This window comes from Momordica charantia (assembly GCF_013281855.1).
Source record: "Momordica charantia cultivar OHB3-1 chromosome 3 unlocalized genomic scaffold, Mcharantia_2.0 BLBB01000003.1, whole genome shotgun sequence".
Lineage (NCBI taxonomy): Eukaryota > Viridiplantae > Streptophyta > Magnoliopsida > Cucurbitales > Cucurbitaceae > Momordica > Momordica charantia.
This window is the reverse complement of record NW_028275161.1, coordinates 15,318,989-15,342,589: the sequence shown is the minus strand read 5'-3', so window position 1 is coordinate 15,342,589 and position 23,601 is coordinate 15,318,989. Positions and strand designations below refer to the sequence as shown.

Genomic DNA, 23,601 nt, shown 5'->3' with positions numbered 1-23,601 from the left:
TAGATCATAATTTTCCTTCTCCTTCAAGTCAAAATTATTTTTCAAAATGCTCGTTGAAATTTTCACTAGACGGCTTGCTTCAAATCTAAAGATTTTCTTCTTTCCTAGAGCTTTTATTTCCATCCTACGTTTTACCTCGTTAGGCTTTCGTAGCTCCTTACCAATGATGTTTGAATTTGTAAGCAAATAACTTGAGGGTCAAAGTATTCAATTAGGTGAGATTTTTATTGGGAAGATAATTTTATATAGTTTTTTTGTTGAAGTTCGTATACTTTTTTGTTCTTGAACCATAAGTAATTTAAGATCATTAGTTACATTTGGACGAGTGCTTATTATTCTTGTAGAGCATCTTCAACTTCTGGGTTGCGGGGCTAGTCGAGGATACTGTTAGAACTTGGATGTAGGATTGTTCTCAAGGTGTCTCGTTTCCTTTTGTGTAAATAAGAGGTTCTTGATTGGAGGTGTAAAGAAAGGAGTAACCTATTAAATGAAACCCGAAATTTTGGCAGAGAATTTTCAATCAAAACTTTGTATTAAAATCTTAAACCACCCAAACCAATTTAACCTTGCTGTTGTACTTGTTTTTGGAGCATCAACAAGATTCCAAGAAATTTAAAGGAAACACTATACATGGTTGTGTTACTAATATTTTTGGAAATAAGAGTAGTGAAATAGGATGCATTCATAATCATTGATCCTTACTATATTTTAAACAGTCGGATGTAGAGCAAGAAAGACGTTTTATTCTGTGAATTTTCAACTGAGCTCGAACCACCATTCAGCATGATCAGATAATTTCATTTGTGATCTTGGGTCACTCCGAGAAGCTAGAAGTCACTTGGAGGTTCCAAATTCCACATTTTTTGTCCCTGCTTTTATTGATGGAAAAACCTTCTAGTAAAGAAAGGAACTCAAGCCTTCGATTTCCTTCCTAAGATTATGTGCTGAATTTTTGGTTTTATCCCGAGCCTCATGAATGGAAGAGTCGATGTTGGAAACCACGCCCAAAAGATTCTGAAATCTGGAGAACAATGCATGATTGCCTAACTTTAGAAAAAAAATGCCTTGCTATCTCCCATTATCCAGAAATAAGGTCTTGTTCTTCTACCTCCTATTTTTTGTGTAGTTTTTGAGGACTTACCATAAATACTAACGAACCACTTTATTCCAAAGTTTATCGTGTTTTGAAAAGGATCACTGATCTTATTTAGCTATTTTTCTTTCAGTTCCCAATTTCCGGAACTTCCATACTTTTCCGGGCATTGAAACTATATTGTAATTAATTAGATGCTTCACTTTTCTCTCGTTTCTCTTCTCATAAGAAGTTTCTCAACTTTCCCAATTTCATGGATTTCATTATTTGGCAGGAGAGAAGTTGATATATAATGAAACTGTAACATTTGAGATTATTGAGTTGCCTAGACGAATAATAATTTGTTCATCCATCCAATTTCTTCAAATACCTTTACAATAATAGGATGCCATACCCCTAACATCCAATCATTGTCTTTGGAAAATTAAATAATAACGTTTAGGAATTACAAGTGAGGACATGAATTTGCCTTTCCCAAGCCTTCAATTAAGCATTCATCAGTCATTAAGGTTATTTGACATATCGCCAAGGAATATTGGGGCTGGTTTATGTCTCGGTAGAGTCGCAGAGGGTTGCATCTTAGGTTAGGAACGTGGTAAACATTGGTGTCATTCATTCTTCTTTGACAGACAAGCTAACTTTCTGATGTTAATTGAAAACTTACCATACAGAAGTTTCTCAAGAAAGAGCCTCTCTCAAATTGAGTACAGTAAAAAATAGAACTTCTTGCATAAAAGCCCCAAATCTCAACCTACTTTTATGAGGAGAAATTACTTGAAGAGGATAGGACACACCATGATGAAGCCTTGTGTTTAGCTAGATCTCAAGTTTCAAACCATTCAAAAGATTAGTCTTAACAATGCATTGGTTCTTCTCAATTTAATTTATGAAATAAAATTTGTAACCGCCCAAATCAGTTCAAGTTTGCTTTTGTACTTCTACTATATTTTTTTGGAACATTAACAAAATACCAAGAACCTTGAGGGACACCACACGAGTGTGTTGCTAACATTTTGGAAATAAGCTACGTTTCAAACGTAAAATACTGACAGTTGTAGAGCAAGCAAAGATATTGGTAAATTTTCAACTGTTATTGAACCACCATTGAGCGAAATCTCTACAGTTTCATGGACTTTCTTGGGACTCTAGACTTCCAAGAAGCTTTGTACAAAGGTACCAGAGGAATGCCAATAATTTCATCAACTAAGAACATATAATTAAGAAGACACTTGAAGGTTTTAATTTTTACATTCTTGTCCCTTTTTATTTATAGATAAATCTTCTGGGAAACTATGGAAACTCAAAGTCTTCAATTTCCTTCCTGAGATATCATCTATTGGATGCTTCAATTTTTTCTCTTATTTTCTTCTCAAAAGAAGTTTACCATCTCATTCAATCTCATGGACTTCATTCTTCGGCATGAGAAAAATATAAGGTAATTTTGCAGACCTATAATATAATTGGAATATTTGTGATTATTGACTTGCAAAAGGTTAAATTTCTTCCCAGGTAAATAATAATTTTCTTCATCCATCCAATTTCTTCATCATCTTTTCAGTAATAGGATGTCGTTTCTTGAATTTCTCCTAAGTGGGAAACTCGAAAAACTCTTAAAAAATTGATCCACTTGTTAAAATTCATATTAATAGCTGAAAACTAATTTTCCCAACTCACATCGAGTGAAAGCAACTTTTAGAGCTTCTATAGCGTCTGCAAGAGTCTTTAAAATCCAACCATTGTTCTTCAGAAATAAAATAATATATAGGGATTTGAAGTGAGGAACACGAGTTTGCCTTATTTTAGCCTTGAATTAATTATTCACCTGTACCTTTGTCAATAAGGTTTTCTGACACATATCCGGAAGGAATGTCTGATCAGGTGTTGACATCACCAAACCAAGGAAATATTGGAGACGGTTCATGTTTAGATGGAAGATTCTCTCTTCGTCTATTAAGATGATGCTCCCTAGGCAAAAAGGGCCGACCTCTTTCTTTCTGTTATCCTTCATCAAGCAAGATAAGTAAGAAGATGATTGCTAGGTAGAAGGAAAGAATCTTAGGTCTTGTGACCTTTCCTGAGAAGTATGTTCCTTATGTATGCTTATGGTAGAACTTGGCTCCCAACCTTTGTGAATAATGCTTTTCTTATGATTTGTTACTTTCTATTCTTGGAAAAGTGAATGTTATCAAAGAGTCTCACCTACTATTGTTGTAGAATTTATTTTTACAATTCAATGTTAAGCACGCGTCTTAGAGAATTATCAAAATATGAAGTTTTGGAACAGATCAAATAAACTAGGGCTCAACATGGGGGTTTGGCTCTAGGTTCTCACTTGATCTTGGTAGAGAAGTACTCCCTTCCCTTTGAGACCTTCACTAGAGAAGTAGGGATCATAAGGATGGAAACCCTGGTGCGCGATGTACTTGCAATTCAGAAATAGAACGAGGCAGATGAGCTTGTTGTGTGAAATAAACGAGGCAAATGAGCTTGTTGTGTGTAATAGTGCTGAAGGGATAAGATAGGATCGCCTTGTCTAGATTCTTTCTATAACTTTTGTTTGTTGAAAGCACCTGGTCCACCCACTTGATTTACTCCTTCCAGATCCTTTCTTTTTCAATAATACAGACTCTCAAAGAAGTGAAAAGAACAAGCAACCTAATAAATAAAATAAAAACCCCAAAAATTAAAATAGCTAAAATTGAAAAGACCAAAACCATCAAAATGTAACCAGCTTTCCTAATCCACTGTCCTGAGGATCAAACTTTGGAAGAAAAAGCCAAGAGGACTTGAGCAGGATACGCTGCTCCAATACCCTTCAGATCTTCTAAACACCACTTCGAAATAAAGAAACAATATAGTAGGAAGTGGAATTCCTAAAGTTCAAGTTCTTCAATAATTCTATTAAAATTCTTCATGCTGTGAGTTCTTGTCCCAACAGTAGATTGCTCCCATGACCGAAGAAATAATATTGGAAATTCCCTCCAATACATTAAGGGGAGTCGGTATAATAATTTAGGGACTTTAATTTGTTCAATAGATGCTTTCTTTCTCTAGAATAAGTTAGACTATATACATTAGAAATCCATACCTCTTTGTTGCTTAGAAAAGAGATCTTGATAGATAAAGAATAACCACCTTTCACCACTTCACTAACACATTATATTCTCATCCCAAAGAATAAGCATGCTGCCGGACCTTTCTCATGATTCCACCATCCAGTTTCTTTAGAACTCCATAGATATTTGATTAATCTTCTAAACAACCTTGTCAAGCTTTGATTCTTGATGCATTACAAAATATGAGCAATGAGAGTTAGGAGTCTTCTTACCAATAATCTTCTCTGAAAGTCTCTCAACCCTTTGTTGTCCTTGCAATTATTTTCATGCCTGCAATTTTCTTGGCATTTGGCAACAATAATTGTTGAGTATTACAAAAGTATATCCCTTTTAGCCTTTTGGCCTTAATTTCAAATAAAGAACTAGTACTAACATGCACAAAATATATGCCAACTATCTTTCTTTCAATTTCTGTATCAACAACTACGTTGACTCTTTACAATATATTTTTTCCTTTCTTGAGTAAGAAATTTATGTATGAAATTAACAAAGATTGCGGGCTTACTAGTGAGTACTATTATTAGACTGACATATACGGGAAATGTTCCTCATTTTAGATCATGATATCGTGTTTTCATTGTCTCCAACTCAGACATTCCCCAAAAAGAGGTACGTGGAGGGAAATGTTCCTATTGTAGATCATGATATTGTGTTCATCATTGTCATTGACTCATACAATCCCCTGAAGTGGTACATGGGAGTCTCCCATCTCTCTCGTGCACACTACGACTTCATAAACACGATGGCTACTTGGAATGATAAAACCACAGGTTTGGAGACCTCTTACGGGAAGTAATCCTCAACTTAAGTATGTGATGATGGTTGGAAACTTGAGTGAAAAGATGGGACGAAGTTTTCATGACTCTCTTTTGAAGCCACTATATCTTACATTTTCAGAATCAATTTTTGCCTTGAATGCTATGTTAGTCAAAAGTGTTTCCTGCTTCAATTTTCCTCAGTAAACTAATCTCGAAGAAACTTTTTGCCTCTTTTTGAGTCCAGATTTGAAAATCCTCTCTGATCTTTTTTGGGTAGACAACTCTTTTATATTTGGAACTTCATTCATTTTTTTTAACAAGAAACAAACTTTTCATTGATAAAGTAACAGAAAGAAAAAGTTCACAATACAAACTCCAAGAGGAGTTAATAGAAAACCAAAAACAAACAATAAACTACAATTTTCAAGAAGATAAGTAATGAAGAGCAAAACACTTATAAGAGCTTCAACAAGCATTAAAGAATGCATCAAGCTATCTTGTTGAACGGATATGCCCTCTGAAAATCTTCCTTAACGATTCTTCTCCCAAATGGCTGATATAAACTTTAAAAAATTGATGGAATTTTAATGGGTCATTGCCAAGTGTTGTCGATTGGAGTGAAAAACAATAACTCTTCAAATTTGAACTTTTGTGTTCCCAGGATAGCAATGATTTTGTTGGAGCATTTCATCTCTCTAGGTTAACTTCCTTCTAGAAATCGATCAGAAACCAAAGAAATATATTCTCCTCCAATGTAGGAATGGATCAAAGATAAAACCTTTCAATGATGCTTTCATTCCATTTAGTGCTTCAAGAATACTAATTCTACTTTCATAATGCTGGAGGAGAAAAGTGACGTTGAGAATGGGCACGTGCGATAAGTAATAAAGAAAGCAAAGGGAAATCGGAGCGTCGACTTGATGATGCAAAGTCGAGGGGACCCTGACTCGTTCTCCAGCCTCACTCGCGGCCCTTTCCTTCCCTTTCCTTACTTTAGGGCTTGCTTGCCCACCGTACTTGCGAATGAAATCTGTTTCAGCTCAAACAATGACTTCTGGACTCCATATTGACTATAACTGCATTTTTCTCAACTTTCTCAAGCTTAGATTCTTGAATAAGACCAAAACAGTGGAGGAATTTCTTCACTGATGTGGTTTCACAAATGTCCGAAACTCTTGAAATCCTTGAATAAACTTCATTAAAAAGGATATCTGGGTTTTAATGTTTGGTTTGATTTCAAAAACTTCTAATCCACAAACTTGAATAAAAGGGGAGAATTTTGAAAATCATTGGAAGATGAAGGGTCAGGATGTTTGTCTAGCTGAGTAGGTTGCGAAGACTTTGATGTTTTCCTTCTCATTGGGCGACTTCTTGAAATAATGAACAGAGATCTTCCTCGAAGGAGATTTCGTTCACTGCTTCATTATCATCTTTTGCTTTAGAGGAGTAAATCTCGATTTCAAGGCTACTGATGCTTATTATGAAATATGAATCTGAATCTATCTCTTCAATTGGGGTAGATTGTTTGTTGTTGAACTCATTTGTTGAGTTGATAATCCCGTGAGAAAGGCTATTTTCCTTGTCAAAAACAGGTTCCTCAATCTGTTCTTTGGATGGAATGTGATTAAAATTATTAAGATTTTAAATCCAACCCAAGTGTTCGAGAAGTCTTGAATTTATTTTTCTTACCATTCCCGCCATTTTTTAGCATGGTAGCCATGAGTTAACAAATGAAAAGGAAATGGACACCAAACAAGCTTTCTTGTTTTCCAAGTTTTTTTTAGATAAGAAACAAGTTTGTATTGATAAACCGAAAAAAGGTACAGCTTAAAGGCTGGGGTAGAGATTATCCACCAAAAACTAAACAACCGCTTTACAATTGTGCATAATCATGGAAAGGTGGTAGTTACAAAAGAGTTTACTATATTTGATACACCACAAGAGGCCGTGTGTTGTACATTCCTACAAAAAAATATCAATAGTAGAGGACTTATCTTCGAAAACGCGAGAATTTCTTTCAAGCCAAATATTCCAAAGTAGAGCTCTTGAAGCACATCTCCAAACAAAAGTGGTCTTCTTAGGGAGAATCCACCCAAAAAGAACCTCGTCCATCCTGTCGTCAATCTTTTTAGGAAAGCATATAGAAATATCAAAAGAATCCAAGAGGAAAAGCCAGCTCTTGGTCGCAAAGGGGAATACAAAAACATATGGTCTAAGCTTTCACTGTGCATCAGAAAAAAGGAGCACACCGAAGGGGATAAAACCCAATTTTTGTATTTTCTCTGAAGCCTCTCAAGGGTGTTAAGACTTCTATGCAGTGATTTCGAGGCGCACCCGGGCGCTCGCCTCAAGCGAGGCGAGGCGATTTCGCCCAGGTGCGCCTTGCAACGTGCCCAGGCGAGCGCCTTCAACCGAGCGCTCGCCTTGGCGCGCCTCGGCGCGCCTTTGCTCGCCTCTCGCCTAAGGCAAGGTGATCGCCTTGTTGAAGGCGGGCGCACAACAAGCTCACCTCAAATGAAAAACCCTAAAAATTATCCAAATTCTCCTTGACAGCTTCTTCTTTGTCTTTGCCGGCAACTATTTGCCTCTGTCGATCGTCAAAATTAAAAGGAAAAACATTAGGATGGAAGGAGAATGAAAGGTCGAAGAAAGAAGAATGAAAAGTAGAAGAGTGGAAGGAAAAAGAAGTGTCGAAATTAGGAAGAAGAAGATTCAGATGCAAAGAGAAGAAAAATAAGAAAAGTGGGAGAAAAGCAAAAGCCAGACTTACATTTTCAAGAAGCATTAAATGAGGGTCATGCATGGTATTATTTTCAAGAACATTTAGTGCTAGTGCCATGCATGGTGACTAACAAACAGATGGCAGCTTAAATGGGTTATTGCCATTGCGTTTTACGATATAAAAACTTTTAAAATTTTTATTTTTTAATTTAAGTGAACTTTTATTTAAATATTAAATTATTAAAATTTTTATTTGTTAATTTAAGTGAACTTTTATTTAAATATTAAATTATTTTTTTAATGTTTTAATGTTTTAAAACACGTTTCTTTATTTTACTTGATATATTTACTGTTTAATCTTATTTAATCTATTATAACTTTGGAATTTTATATATATATATATATATATATATATATATAAATAAAGGTGTGCCTTGCTTCACTCAGGCGTCGCCTTTTTATCGCCTCTCGCCTTAAGGCGATCTAAGGGCTTGTCGCCTTGAGGTGCGCCTTGCGCCTCGAAAACACTGCTTCTATGAGCTAGAGATCAAAGAAAGACTTTGATCTTCTTTGAGACCTTAAATTTCCATATTGTCGAGATGAGAGGAGAACTTAAGAAGGGTCTACAATCCACCATCTTAAAAAAAGCCAAGCGAGTAGATAAATGTCCCTTACCTCCAAGGGACCACAAAACCCGATCCTCTCCCTCCCCCAATCTCACCAACCAGCTTGAATAAGCCACAACCAGCTTTCCACCTCCCAATCAAAAAGGCCTCTAAGCAAACCTAGGACCCAATCATTCTCGTTAGCGTTCCAATACGCCGAAATTGTTGCCTCCATTTTTGTAGAAAGATTGAACATAGTTAGGAACATTTTTTGTAGGGAATCATTCCAAATCCATGTGTCCGACCAAAATTTGATCCGGCTCCATTTACTTATCTTGAACTCAAGGAATTTGGTGAAGAACGAACTATTTTTAAAGATGTCGAACCAAGGTCTTCCTTTGGCACAACCTTTAGGGGAAGAGAATTCCACCCATGAGGATCTTCACCATAGATACTACCAATGACCTTTCTCCACAGCGCATTCCTTTCTTGGGTGAATCTCCAAAGCCATTTGAGGAGTAAACTGTTGTTCTTCTGGTGTAAGGCCCCTATATGGAGACCTCCGTATTGCATCGGAAGTGCAGTCTTCCCCCAACTCACAAGGTGAGTAATCGGGCCACTAGTCCTCCTCCTTTCCAAAAGAAATTGTGGGTCAGCTTCTCAATTTCGTTCACAACCTTCGAGGGAGCCTTTAAGACCGAGAAGAAATAGAGAGGAAGACTTGTGATCACGAATTGTGCGAGAGTAAGTTTACCACCTTTAGAGAGGAAAAGGTTATTCCATTTGTCAATCTATTGTTTAACTTTGTCAATCAGAGGGTTCCAAAGAGCTTTTTTATTATAGTTGCCCCCTAAAGGAATTCCCAATAAGAAAAAGGGAGCCTTTCCACTTTACATCCCAGCCTCGTAGCATTTTCTTGGAGCAAATCCTTTTCTACGTGAATTCCTATAATGGCAGTTTTTGATAAATTCAGAGACAGCCCCGAAGCATTGAGAAAAATGTCTAAAATCATCCACCAATTATCCAGCATGTCTGGATCATTTGGGCAAAAAATCATCGTATTAATGGCGTATTGGAAATGAGAAACTTCCACCTCCTGTCTACCAACATCAAAACCTTTTATCAATCTTCTTTGACTACAAAAATGAACCAATCTGCTTTTGGGGAGAGAGGATCCTCTTGCCTCAAACCTTTTGGCAAAGATTTTCCCACGGGGCCGGTCGTTTATGAGAACAGAGAAGTTTGTAGAGGTTTAACAACCCATTATCCATTTCCTCCATCTGGAACCGAAGCCCTTCTGAATCACGATCGCTTCCAAATAATTCCAATCCACTTTATCATAAGCCTTCTCATAATCCAGCTTTAACACAAAACCTGACTTGTTTCTCATCTCCCAGTCCCCAACTGCCTCTGAAGCAATAAAGATGGCATCAATGATTTGCCACCCTTCAATAAAAGTTGATTGTTCATCGTGAATTATCTTTGGTAGAACTTTCTTCAACCTTTCCGCAATAACCTTAGAGATAATCTTGTACAAAGAAGTCACCAAACTAATGGGCCTGTACTCTCCAACTTTCATAGCCTTCTTCTTCTTTGGAATCAAACAAATATAAGTTTCGTTTGTGCATCGGTTTACAATCCCATTTCTAAAAAAATCTTGGAACACACCCAATAAATCTTGTTTAGGAGTGTTCCACGACTTTTTAAAGAACTCATTTGGGAAGCCATCTGGACCTGGGGATTTCAAATTTCCAAGACCAAAAATAGCCTGCTGAATTTCCTCTATTTCAAAAGGCCTTTCTAGCCATGTTGACCATCCCTTCTCAAGGCCGTTCCATTGAACATCTTCAATAAGAAAGCGAGGTCCCGAAGTCTCTCTATATAGACGTTCATAGAAACCAATAATCTCGGGGACAATCTCATCCTCTATAGAAAGTAGCTCTCCACTATCTTTTTCTAACATGGATGTAACAATTTTAGACTTTCTAGCCGAGGTCCATCTATGAAAAAAGTTTGAACATCTATGAAAAAAGTTCGAATTTTCATCACCTTCCTTGAGCCATTATGAGGTATTGATTTGAAGTCATTCTTGATTCTTTTAAAGCCATTTAATCTTTGAAGCATGAGGCAGAATCATTTGAGTCAAAGAGTATGTATAACAATTAATGGATTTGTTCTTCCCTCATATAAACCAAGAAAATTCTCTTTTATAAAAGGAATTTCCAGTCAAATAATTCTAATACTTTGTGCTCTTTTACTACTATTTAATTTTTCATATTAGCGATGAAACCTTTCTCGATGCACAAAGGACAGCAATAATTATGAAGGAATCCAATGCTATTCCCCTAACTATTTTTATTTGTATTGTATTATGAAGATATTTGAAAACCAAAGAGGTTTTATTTAATCTCATATCCATCTTCTCAATTTGTTGAAAAATGGCACAATATTTGATTGTTGTTGTAATTACCTCTTTGGCTATTATTCTTTTACTGAAGTCCAAGATAAAAGTTTCATTGAGAGGTAAATGCAACACCGTTGATAGATTTTCTTGGTCAGATTTAAAATTTTTCAATTCATTGATTTGGTTTATTCCTTCCTATAGCCAGAGGTAAGGCAGAATGACATCCTTAAGTTTTCCAAGAATTCCAATATTTTACTCCTAGTACAGTTATTGTATTGCGACGAACAGTACCTTTCAAATAAGGCCCATGGCATACTATAGGATCACTTTCTACAAAGGTCTCTCATACTTGATTGTTGCTTGATGTTCCTTGTTTAAAATTTTCAATCCTAATATTTTTCTTCAATATTTTCAAATAATGGATCTTGAAGAGACGTTAGTGACAACATTCCTCTGACTTCTAGTTTTTAGACTATTTAGTTTTCTATTGAATTTCCAATTACTACCATGTTTGTCGAAGCAAGATTCACATTTTCATAATAAGATGACTTCCCCAAAAAAAGATTGCAGTCGATTTGACAATGATCAACTGACATTACTTCTTTGGTTCGTCCTCCCATACATGCATCATCTAATGGTAGGAGGTTCTCATAAAAGACAAGGTTGTCTTGATTTTTCTTGCTTTATAGAAAAAACCATGAACATCTTAAGTTTGTGAAGAAGTCTTGAAGAACCAAGGTGGAGCGAAAAAGGTAGGGGAGCTATTGCCTCCCTCTTACTCCATCATGAATCAAAAAGTATATATAAGCTGGTCTCTTTAGAAGAAGTGCAAATGTGGTCTCATTCCCCTCCATTTGCTCCTTCCACCCAAGAGAAGTAGAGTCTCTAGATCATCTTTTCCTCCAATGTCCTATCGCTCACAAGTGCTTAGAAATTAACCTCGAATGCCCTAAGAAATTAACCTTGTTCACAAGGCCTTGTTGGTGGGCTATTTCAAAAATATGAAAAAAACTCTTTGGAACTTTGCTGTAGCTGTGGTTTTGTGAAATCTTTGGTTAGAAAAAGTATATATAAATATATAAAGTACTTGTACCTTTTTCTAATTTACTTTTGTCCGTTAGAAAATTTATGACTCTGCCCCTTCATTTGATTGCTACATGTACCTCGAATTTAACATAATCCATTCACCGAATTATTGATAAAGCAATTTGACATGGTGAGAAAAACGAAGCCCTCTTCGTCAATTATTTTGTAGATTTCGAAAATTTCATGGTGGATCAGGACGAGAATGAATGAACAACAGTCTTATAAGAATAATGCTGTACAAAAGAATATGTTTCAAAAAAAGAATAAGCACAAAGTGAGTGCAGAAGGACCTGCAAAACATAGAGTGTTGGTCTTGCAAGAAGAAAGGTCACTTGAGTTTTGAGTGCCAATTGAATCAATGTTATTAGATGTGAATTCGAACATTTTGGGATTTTCCGTTTCTTCGGATGATATGATGGATCAATCATTTGCTGCATTGGTTCGACGTTGAAAAATGACTTATTTACAAATAACTTCTTCCCATGAATTAAATAGAAGCTTTTAAACAATCAACTATATGTTTATGTTTTTTCCAATCATAATGAATCAACGTTCCACGATTATCTACAACTGCTTTTGAGATTTCATCTCCACAACATCAATGGCATTCTGTTTGGTGCACCTAACCTTCTGGATTTGAGCTTCAACCTCCTATCTAGGTAGATTTTCAATCTCCACCTAGAAATCTCTTCGAGTTATTCATATAAAATTGGATGCACCTATATATACCCTGTATTTATCCTCTTATTTAAAGTTTCTATAATGGTATTTTTCCCAATCAAATGAGAATATTTCTCAACACTCTCACTCTCTTGGTTAACTCTAGTGAGTACGATCATACACTTCTGGACTCTTGTGTTATTCAACTTTGATGTTCTCTACAAACTTACCATCTTTATTTGGCTTTTTCTGTATCCACCAAGGCTTATTCCAACTAGCTCAATTTTCCATTGCAATATATTTGAGAAAAGAAGATAAACCCTAGGCTCCATTAATTAGATGATAAGTACTTACTTGTTTTTCATGCTGCAAGAACCGAACTCTAAAGTAGTCTTCATGATTAAACTCCACCGAACTCAAGAATAAAGAAACAGAAAAGAAATGAGAGAGACCTCCATCTTTGAAACTTTGGTTGGGATCCGTCCTTGAGGTGTGGATGACAAACTAGCTCTTTGAAAAATGGTTGGGGAATGAAATCAATTAAACGCAGTAACTAAGTGTAGTTGCCCTTTGGTAAGCTTCTAATCATGTGATTTGATGTGTGTTTTCCCGACAAATGTCTTTCATATAACCTGATTTAATGTTCATAGTCTTCATTTCTTTCTTTTCTTGTGAGCAAAATTTCCAATATGTCAAGAAGTTTAGATTAATTTATTTCTCATAATTTGGTGTGTTGGAGTTTCAATTCTCATTACTAGGAGTATAAAGATCTCAAACAATTAAGGAAGAGAGTTTTATGGAGAGGCCTTATGACGAGAATCCTCTCACAATGATTTTCATATAAACTTAGTTGTTGCTAGTGACAAGTGAGGAGTGTAAAATAATTAGTAACAAGTATCTCAACTTGGCTTCTGAGATATTTTCTAGATTAGAGGACATTTCTCGGGTGGCCCCAATATTCTCTTTCTGTTGCATACTCTCACCTACTCTGATTGTTAAGCTATCTGATTACATCATCATGAGTGCCAAACTTTTCCAAAGTTTTGAATTTCAAGGCTATAGTTGCAAGGGTACTCAGGTTTCTTATCAGGAGAAAAAAAAACTTTGCTAGGGTAGAGGTTTGTGTCACTGTCATTATAGATTGTGACCATAGAAGATAGTTCTTACTACTAAATTTCTGGTTGGTGATTAGCATAATGTGGCCCTCTGAAAAATTAGTTGTTGTTGGATTACTGCTACTCATTGCTCTCATTTGACATATAGATCTTTTGGTCATGCCACTTATTTTTCTTGGACATACGTGACATTTGTAGATCAAAGATAATTCAAAAAATTACGTTTTGAATCATCACTCCGTGTTCAACGCACAAAGCTTTGATTTATCGTCAAAGAAACTAAGTGCTTTGAATCATGTTTTGGAACAAATTTTGCGGAAAAAAAGAAGCAGAGAATTCTTTAGATTGATTCTCACAAGAGTGGTACAATCCTGTTTATCAAGAATAATTGTTGTACAAGGAAAGATAACACCTTTTGTTGAAAAAGAAATAGGGTTGGGAACTAGTGCTTTGATACTCTATGGTGACAATAATCACAAAAGTTCTTTAGATTCATTCTGACAAGGAGAGCATTACAACTCTTAAGTAACAAAGAATAAATGCTATACAAGGAAAGAACCCCAAGGAATAAAGTGAGATGTGGAGAAGACGAAATTTAGGAATCAATATGAATGGAATGATTAAGGTCCTATCAAAAAAAAAAGGAAGGACTAAGGTAGCCTCATAGGACAAATGCATATGAATTGATGATGAAATATACATTGATATCCATTGGAAATAACAATGAATCGAACAATATGCAAATGGGTTAGGAAGGAGACTTTCAACTAGCAAGGAAAGAGTAAAAGTTGCTTGACCTATCAAATATTCTTAGTAGATTCAGTGAAAGATTATATGAAGTTGAATATTTAAAAATTGTGTTCTTTTGTCAAAATAAATAATGCAGAATAAATAGATAAATCTTAACATCTCTCCTTTTGTAATTGATTTAGCAAAAAATTCAACTTTTTGAGTTAGATATTTGATACTTGTGTTGCAAGACAATATTTAATTGAATTGGTAGATATGTGTCTGAAACCTCATGCTAAAGATGACAACGGAACAGATGTGGTATGACACGCTTGTACAAAAACCATGGAAATGGCATAAAGAAGGAGATCAGAACATTATAGGAATGTCCCTATAAATGATGTTTTCACTACTTTAGATCACAAACTAGAGTGTACAAGTTTATTGTGTGTATGTGCTTTTTCTTTTTTCATCAGTAGGCAATTCATCTTTGGACAATTGAAAATTGTTTTTGGTGGAGCAGAAAAAGCTTTATGCTGGTTATTTTATTAATGATAAAAAAATGTACAAAAGGGGAAGCTTAGCTTTTACTTATAGGCTTAGCTTATGGGCCAATGGGATTTAATTACAATAATGGTAACTAAAGTTAACCACAGTAACTAACTAATAACCTAACTAATTCTAAAAAACATAACTAATTCTAAAAACAAAATACTTAAAGCTAAAATACAGTGGAAGCTCTAACATTTAAACACCTAACAAACTACTACATCAGTTTTGTTGTTCCTCACTTTACTGAGGTCCTTTTTTTTTTAGTAACAAGAAGGATACTTTAGAATCTTAAAGTTTCCTATAATAAAATCATGGAGATTTGGAGTATCATCGGTGTAGGACAATAGAAAATAGCCTTTGTGCAGTGTTGTACTAGGGTCAACTTTAGTCCTTTTCGGATTTACCACTAATCCTAGAAATATCAATTTATACACCATGAACATGTAGCTTTTAAAGTTAAAGATAAAGATTTGATTAGATCTTAGGATAGAAAAATTATCTTACAAATACTTAACTGTGTTCATCTCTGGTGGTGCTTATATTTAACATCAAGATACACAATAGAAAATTTATTTAACCTAGCAATCTCATGAACATAACCTTAAAGAGAAAGTGGAAGACCTCTCATAGCTAAAGAAATAAGACGAGTGAAGAAATATTTTCAAGAAAAGACATTTGATGGATCAATGTAACATAAACACTTGTCTCTAGCATTCCAGGTTAACATAAAACTTTGAAGGTGAGCAGGAAGAAAGGAGAGATCTTCAATTTCACACTCTAAAAGATTCCTATTTAAAAAGTTCAAAGGAGGGGTCACAATTGAAGGGAGACATCTTGAATGCTGAAATAGGAAAAATGTGTAATTTGAGAAACACACTTGAAAGGGGACATTGTTGAACTAAATATTCTCCCAAAAATGGATTCAAGACCCTTCCAGCCTATCACTTACATTGGAAAGTGCCATGGCCATTTGGGAGCTTCATATTCTTGTTAGCTAACCTTTTTTTCCTTTTTTTTAGATAGGAAATGAAGAAATATATGGAGAAAAAAGGACAACCTTAAGGCCGGGGGACGAGAGAGCCACCGCCTTACCACAAAAAAAAAAAAAAAAAAATAGAGGACAGCTTTCCAATCATTTTCATCATAATGTTATTAAAAATGGGGCTATTTCTTTCTTTCCAAAATACTCCACAAAATGGCTCTAATTGCACAACCCCAAAGAACTTATTGGCTTTTTCTTTGAAGAAACCACCATGGAGGGCCTCCAGAAGTCAAACTTCCACCCCATTAGGCAAACAACAGGCGTAATCGAATTCTCTAAACAAAAAAGACCACAAATCCAAAGTTATAGGGTAGTGAAGAAGACTGTAGTTCATAGATTCCAGCAATTTGTAGCGAAAACAGCACACCATCGATGAAACACACCAGTTTGAAAGCTCCTTTTTGTAGGATCGTGGTTGTTGAGACTTGGATAGGCTAAAATCTATAAAAAAAACTGACTTTCTTTGGAGAAATTATCCAGGGGCCTTTTAACTGAGTCTAAGGAACAATGACTTTGTGGAGAAAGACTCCTTGCTATCAACAGCCCATAGAATTTTGCCATATCCAATGCCTTGTCGGAAGAACTCAGTAAACCCATTAAAGAAAGGATACTGTCCATTTCACTATCACGAAGTTTGCTTCTAAACCTCAAGTTCCAATCACATTGATCATCTGGCCAGTGTAGCATCTCAAGGGAGATACTGTACAAGTCTGGAAAAATAAGATACGAGAGATTTGTCTTTCAGCCACACATCTTTCCATAATCTGATTCTTTGACCATTACCAGCTTCAAAATGAACAAAACTCAGAAAAGTAGCCCCCAACTTTGCAATATCAAACCAAGGTCTTTCGAGGGATTTCCCTTTCGGTGGCGACCATCCCAAAGGATCTTCTCCATATATGCTGACAATGGTCCTTCTCCATTGAGCACACTTTTCGTTTGAAAATTTTCATGACCATTTGTGAAGGAGGAGCTTCATTTCATTGTTCAAAAGCTGCTTGTACCAAGACCACCACGAGCCTTGGGCAGAGATGAAATATCCCAATTGACTTAATGTCTTTGAGGATGAACTTTTTGATGATAGGGTCCAGTATGAAACCTTCCGATAATTTCCTTTGAGTGAAGTCCCTAAAGTTTTGAAAGGTAGACCTTTTACTTGACATCCGATAAGAGAGGCCCACTGTTGCAACTGTTGGGTATGAGTGTTGATGCCCACTTATGAGTGTTGATGCCCACTTGAAAGGGCTTACCAATATTCAAAGGGAGACCTTTGAAGAATCAAATTGATAAAGGACTACCATCTACGAATATCTCTTCTTGCGTTTTGACAAAAAAATAAAAGTATTGTTTGCGTATTGAAGATGAGAGATTTGCACTTCATTTTCCCCAATTATTCACGCCCCTCATGAAACTTCTTTTTCAAAAAAAAATGAATGGTACAATTTAAAAGAGTCCCCAAAAAAGTGAAAAGGAAGGGGGACCTCCCCTTGCCTTAAACCTCTCTATCCGGCAGTCTACTAAGGGTTTTAACCTTAATGGTTGGCAACTAAACATGAGGGTTGGGCTCATTGCCGGACTTAACCCAACACTTCACAACACGAGCTGACGACAACTGAGAAATTTTCAAATGAACAATTTCAACGTAATCTTTCAATTTCTTATTCTATTGAAGAACTTACTTCTCAGCTTGCCATTTATAGGATGGAGAAATTTGTAGAAGAGAAGTAGCCTTTCATCCATGACCCTTGTCTGAACCAAGTGCGTATCGCGGAAGGAGACGAGCCAAAGACGACCTGTGTGACGAGCAAGCAACCTTACTAATAAAGGGGCATTTGATTTGGTTATGCCTTTTGGACTCACCAATGCCCCTGCCACGTTCTGCACCCTCCACAATGGGCTACCAATGGATGATTTGATCTGAAAGCATAGAACATCTAGTTGATCCGGTCTTGATAGCTGTTTGTAGTTCCTACTAAGACGCAAAGAGAGCATAGCCAGGTTACAGGGCTCGAGATAGCAGATCTATATTAACCTGTTTACCCTGCAGCATCCATCAGGGGGGTATCATCAGTAGCAGGGATATCGCCAGTCGATTCAGACGCTGTTCCAGGTCCGGGTTCCCTTGACGAGGCAGACGAAGTGCGGGTGTGCATCCGCGTCTGCTATGTGTTCTGAGCAGTTACGGACGAAGCTGGAGAAGAAGGCGGCTATGCTAGTTGGTGCATCTTTGTCGGCTATGATCAGCAGAGGTTGAGGTGCATTGATTCGACTACAAAATCTGTATCTCCAGGAATAGGAGAAGGAAGAAAGAGACCATCTTTCTTTCTAGGTTGGCCCTAGGAAAGGAAAGCTCTTCACTACCATTGCTGCAGTAGGAGTAGCTACTTGTTTCATGGCTTTAATTTGAGCTTCAGATCCTGAATCTCCATAAATGGGTATGACTGGTTAAGGTGACCTGCTTTCTTTGTGCGGCAACCGCAAGTTAAGGTACTCTGGATTTGTTATAGCACCACCATTTCACAATATACACCAGAAAGAATTCAGTTCAGATGTGGGATACCTATCCAGAAGTTTTCGCACCCCAAAACTTTTGAAAGCTAAAATTTTGTTAATGTAGTTCCAGTCAACTTTGTCATACGCATTCTCAAAATCGAGCTTTAGGAGAAGACCATCCTTATTCTCAGCTCTCCATTCCTCAACCACTTCAGAGGCAACAAGAATTGGGTTAAGAATTTGTCTATCTTTTACAAAAGCAGCTTGAGAGTCATCGATGATAAAAGGGCAACACTTTTGGAGTCTCTAGGCTAGAACTTTGACAAGGATTTGTTAGCCAACTTTTCAATGCCCAACTCACCTTCTACCCTCAAAACAGTCGTACAACTAAGTACAACTAAATACTAAATACGTGTGATTTATTTTGCAAAAATATATGCTTGTCAAAGTTCTAGCCAAGAGACTATATATACACACACACATATACATGTGATTCTCTTTCTTTATTTACCCATTCCTCCATAAAATCTGCGTAGCCTTGGTTTGTTTTTAATAGCCTTCACTGAAGAATTTCTAATTGAGTGAATCAAAATGTTTGCCATTGAAAGAAATACTTAACTGAGACATTTCTAGGCTTTTTTAACCACAAGTTCCAACCAGGAGACCAACTTGGGTTATGTCCTAAAAATAATAATCCCTAGTATGCAATGAGCAAAGAGGCCACTCCACACCATCCAAGACCATCTATTAACCTTGGGGAGCCACATATCACTGTTGATATTTTGACAATAACAAAAAGATATGGATGATTCTATTCAATTTAGAATAAAACTTTTACATTTGTATACTAAACGAGTTAAAAGGATGATGTATCCACTAACTTTGTATCCCTTTAACCTATCCCTCTTTATTCTCTTGGGAAATAAGTCTACCTAAAATATCAAATAGATTTCAGTTTCAATTTCCAACTTAAAGGCCATCAGAAAAATGCGACCAAGTTCCTTATGCCCTGGGTAACTAAAGGATTCTCAAGAGGAAGACTTAGACATTTTCTTTTCCGTTTTCCCTTTAGTAATCTAGTTGCAATCCAACCCCCTTTTCAAACGATATATTACAAAGAGGAGTGTAAAAGAGGGGACACCACCATCTCTCAAATAGGGGCCTTGTTTAGTGTTAGACATATATTATGGGGTTATTGTTATGATAATGAATGAATTTGGGGTTATTTTTAAGGTAACCTTTTGACCTTAAGATTATCTCGAAAAAGTTTGAAATTCTGGATACATATAGATTATGATGTTGATGCAAGTAGAATTATGGAGGATGGTAGAGATGGATAAGTAAATCAATATATTGATAAGGCAGCTGAAGAAAAGATCATATGGTTGCCCATTTGGTGAATTTGATTGAAAATCAAGATGGTGCTGTAGTGAATTAAGGCTTTTTGTCAAATATAACTAGGAAAAGGTTGCATTATAAGATTATCAACAACACAATTAGATTTTAATTGTTTCATGCTATTTGTCTTAATAACTTTAAGATGTGATAACTCATTCAATTCAATCGTAGCTCAATGTAGTTAACTATGTTTAAGTCGTCTCTTATTTTAGGACTATACAGAATAGATAATTAATGGTACTTGAAGAGATGTTTAAAGATGTGGTAGAAAATGCAATCGATACCAACACACAATACTCTCTCCATTGAGATGTTTAAAAATGTTGGTACTTAAAAAGATTCACTAGCGTTCAAATGCTATAAGGAAATACTTTTGACTGATGTTCAAAGTTAGAGTATATTGGTAATTGGAAACAACTTGAAACTGAAGTTTAAAGTTGTTTTCATTTGTTCCAATGAAAAGTTCGGTTTCTTATAAAAAAAAAAAGTTGTTCCCCACAATAGGTTTGAGTAGACATGTTTTGAGGTTATTCCATAAGAAAAAAGTGACCTTCATAATCATATTGGAGCTTGAACAAAACTATTTGTCATTTTTTTAGCACAAATGATTAATTCTCCATGCAACTAAACAAGTTATTATTGAAGCATTAGAAAGGATTCTAATGCTTTCAAGTCTCTCCAACCTCTAAAACACATGCCTGCTTCATTTACGTTTATTATTGTTACAAATTAAGACGTATGGGGTTTAGAGCCTTAATATAGACCTTATTATGTTTTAGGTTATCTGCATGGTCAAACAACATGTGATGGTCTAGCTGTATGTTTGTGTAAATCAACTATGGAGAACATGGTCAAGACGACAAGAAATCAATAAGAAAGAATAAGTGTTGTATTATGAGCAAAGTAGACTACTTTTTAATATAAAGATACTTTCTACTTACCATTATTGGAATGCTATAAATAACACGTCTAAAGCACTCAATTAAGAGTGAAAACTCAGTTATTTCAAGATGATCTCTTGCAATTTGGAGACCTATCATCAAACACTCAATATGCTAGGCAACTCTATATATTTATATATTTTACAAAAAACAATTTTTCGTTGATGGATGAAAAGATACAACCACTAAAAGGATAAAGAGAGAATCAACAACCAACCAGACAATGCGGGATAACTAAAACAACTCTCTGAAGAAGCAAACAAAAAAACAAACCAACAAGTCGGCTAACAATCCTGAATCACAAAAGAGGATGGAGTAGATCCCTTCCTAAGAACCACTATCATATAACAAACCAGTGAACTGAAAGACTAAGCTGACACTAGCCTAGAAACCTCTGGCTCTTTTAGAATAAGAAACTTTAGCGTTCGATGTTTCCTCTATATTTCATAGGAACAAGTAATGCCAACTTGATCCAAGAAATTTGAGAAATCATGCAATTCGAGATAAAAGAGATTGAAGTAATCAATCAATTGGATGACCTTTGCACAGAACCATAGGGTAGGTGGGTAGGAAGAATTTTTGATAAAATCTAAAATCTTGATCTTCAACCTCGTTGAAAGGAGAAATTGATCCATATTGCAGTCTTTAGCTTCATCAATTATTCTAAAAAAGGAAGTCTGAAACTTATCTTTAGTAGAATGAGCTAGCACTCCAATAGATAATGGCATCTTCCGATCAATGGTCATTCGAGGAAGATTTGAACTTGTTTAAGATCCTAAGATTACAAAAAGAAAAGGAGGGTCGTTCAATAAAGGTCTCTTTGGAAACGAGCACAAGGCTTGCTAGGCAACTCTATATTAAAAAGTAAAAAACTTATCCAAATGAAGAATGTTAGATAAGTGTCAAAGACAAAGATGCTTCCAATGTAAATGTTTTTTTTTACCGTAAGAGTTGAAATTGCATGGTATTTAACTCGTGTGAGATTAAAAATTGAAAAATTAAAAAGAAAAAAACAAAATAAAATTATAGAACTACGTTATGACTTGATCCTTTTTTTAAGGGTACGTAGGCAACTTAAAGAGATTTCTTTAAGTCCAGTCAACCAATAGACCAAAATATATTTTATGTTTGGTCTTGGAAAAAAACAAATCTTTGAATGATTTGATCCCTTCTCACTGAGTTTAGTTTAGCCTTGTTTTTTTGCGTATCTTCAAGAACAAGTGGTATTTTTGAAATCAAGGTGTAAGAACTATTAAGCCATTCCTAAGCTTGACTCTACTTTTTGAAAGTGGGATGTTCCATCTTTTTTTAATTCAATAAATACGTTCCATGAAATTGGACTTCAAAACTCTGTATATAATTTTTTTTTGTTGGAAATGCTGCGTGTTCACTATTTTCCATCTTCTTATCCCTCTTTGTAGCATATCATAATGACAATTGTGGCCAAGCTACATGGTATATACTTTTTACTCTATATGATGAAATATAGGAGCACTAACTTAATGTATTGCATGCATAACTTGATAGAACTTTTGCCACATCGTTAGTGATTCAATGAGCCTATTATTGGTGATATCTTATAGCCTTGATTTGGAGAGTAAGAGAGTGATAGGAATAGCCTTTAGGAGTATTTAGGGTGATTAATAGAATAGTAAGGATATATTAATAATTAGATAGGGAAGTTGTTAGGGAGAGTTGTTATACATAGAACAAAGGGATAAGGATGAAGAATACTCTAGAGAGGAGAGGGTCCAAGTACATCGAATTACTTGAGAGTTATCGTAGTTCTTATATCTTTTATATTTCAATATATTTCTAGTTCAGGTTCTATCAGGGGAGAACTGCTCTAATAGGCAAGGAAAAAAAAAATTTTGGATTCAAAGTTATTGGTGCAAGGGAGAGGGATGTGTGAGAGTTGGAATAGATTTCTTCCTTCCCTCTTCATTCGTATTATTCTCATTAAATTTTCTTCAATAGAAATTTCCAAACTTAAGACCATAAGAAAAACGTCCAGACCAAGTTCCTTATGCCCATCATAACTAAGGGCTGTTTTTTTAATTTCCTCTCGAAAATAAAGGCTTCGCAAGAAGGAAGACACTTTTTCTTTCCCTTTACTAATCTGCTTGCAATCCAATCACCTTATAAATTATATCAGAGTATGAAAAGGAGGGGCACCACCTCTCAAACAAGAAGTGTTCGACATATTTTTTCTGACATTCCTAATTGCAAGTAAACAAGCAATGTCATGCATTTTAATTGAAACTCCTTTTTGCTGTGATTTGGAATCTTTCAACAGAATTTGTAGAGATCAAGAGGTGGTCTGAGATGGTGTGGTCTCTTGCTAGATTTAACTCAAGGAGTTTTGTTCTTATTCTTTTAGGCCTTATTATTTTGAGTTGGGGTCCCTTCTTATATAGTTAGCCTTCGGACTCCTTTTTGCAGGCTGTCTTATGTTTCTATTGTCTTCTTTGTCTTTCAATTTCATATTTTCTGAATTAAAGCTCATTTTTAACATATATAAAAAATCTTTATTGTCGTAGATCGTCTAATGCAAAGAAATAATCTTTAGGGAAATATTTTAATTACTTTTACTTTATGCTCTTTTCTCCTTCAAGATTTTGACCTTTTCATCTTTTAGAAAAGCCTTTGTTCATACGTTTTTTCAATCCGCGTCTGCACCTTGTCTAGATTATCAATTCCATCTATTTGTTCCATGTGAACCTCAAAAAGTCTAGACTTTAAAACAAATTAAAGATGGTAGTTTTGCTACCAGAGAAAATCTATGGTAAAGATGTTTTATGTTTTACTTTTAACCCTGGAGATGAGAACATTTATTAAGGTACATACAGAAACTCTATAAATAGGAGGGGCCATTTATTTGCTACATG

The 23,601-nt window shown here is 35.6% G+C and overlaps 1 protein-coding gene across 2 annotated transcripts in view; it reads left to right on the top strand.

Annotated features, from left to right (window-relative positions):
- The window catches only part of LOC111020514 (ubiquitin-like protein 5), a 29,595-nt gene extending 7,762 nt beyond the window's left edge, over positions 1–21,833 (top strand). The window contains exon 2 of one of the 2 annotated variants that reach the window (XM_022297201.2): positions 20,552–21,833. The gene's annotated coding sequence lies outside the window, so the exon portion shown is untranslated. Of the gene's footprint in view, positions 1–4,801; positions 5,144–20,551 lie in introns of those variants that run through there. The other variant, XM_088122080.1, reaches the window with a different exon arrangement.
- Positions 21,834–23,601: the final 1,768 nt, after the last annotated feature.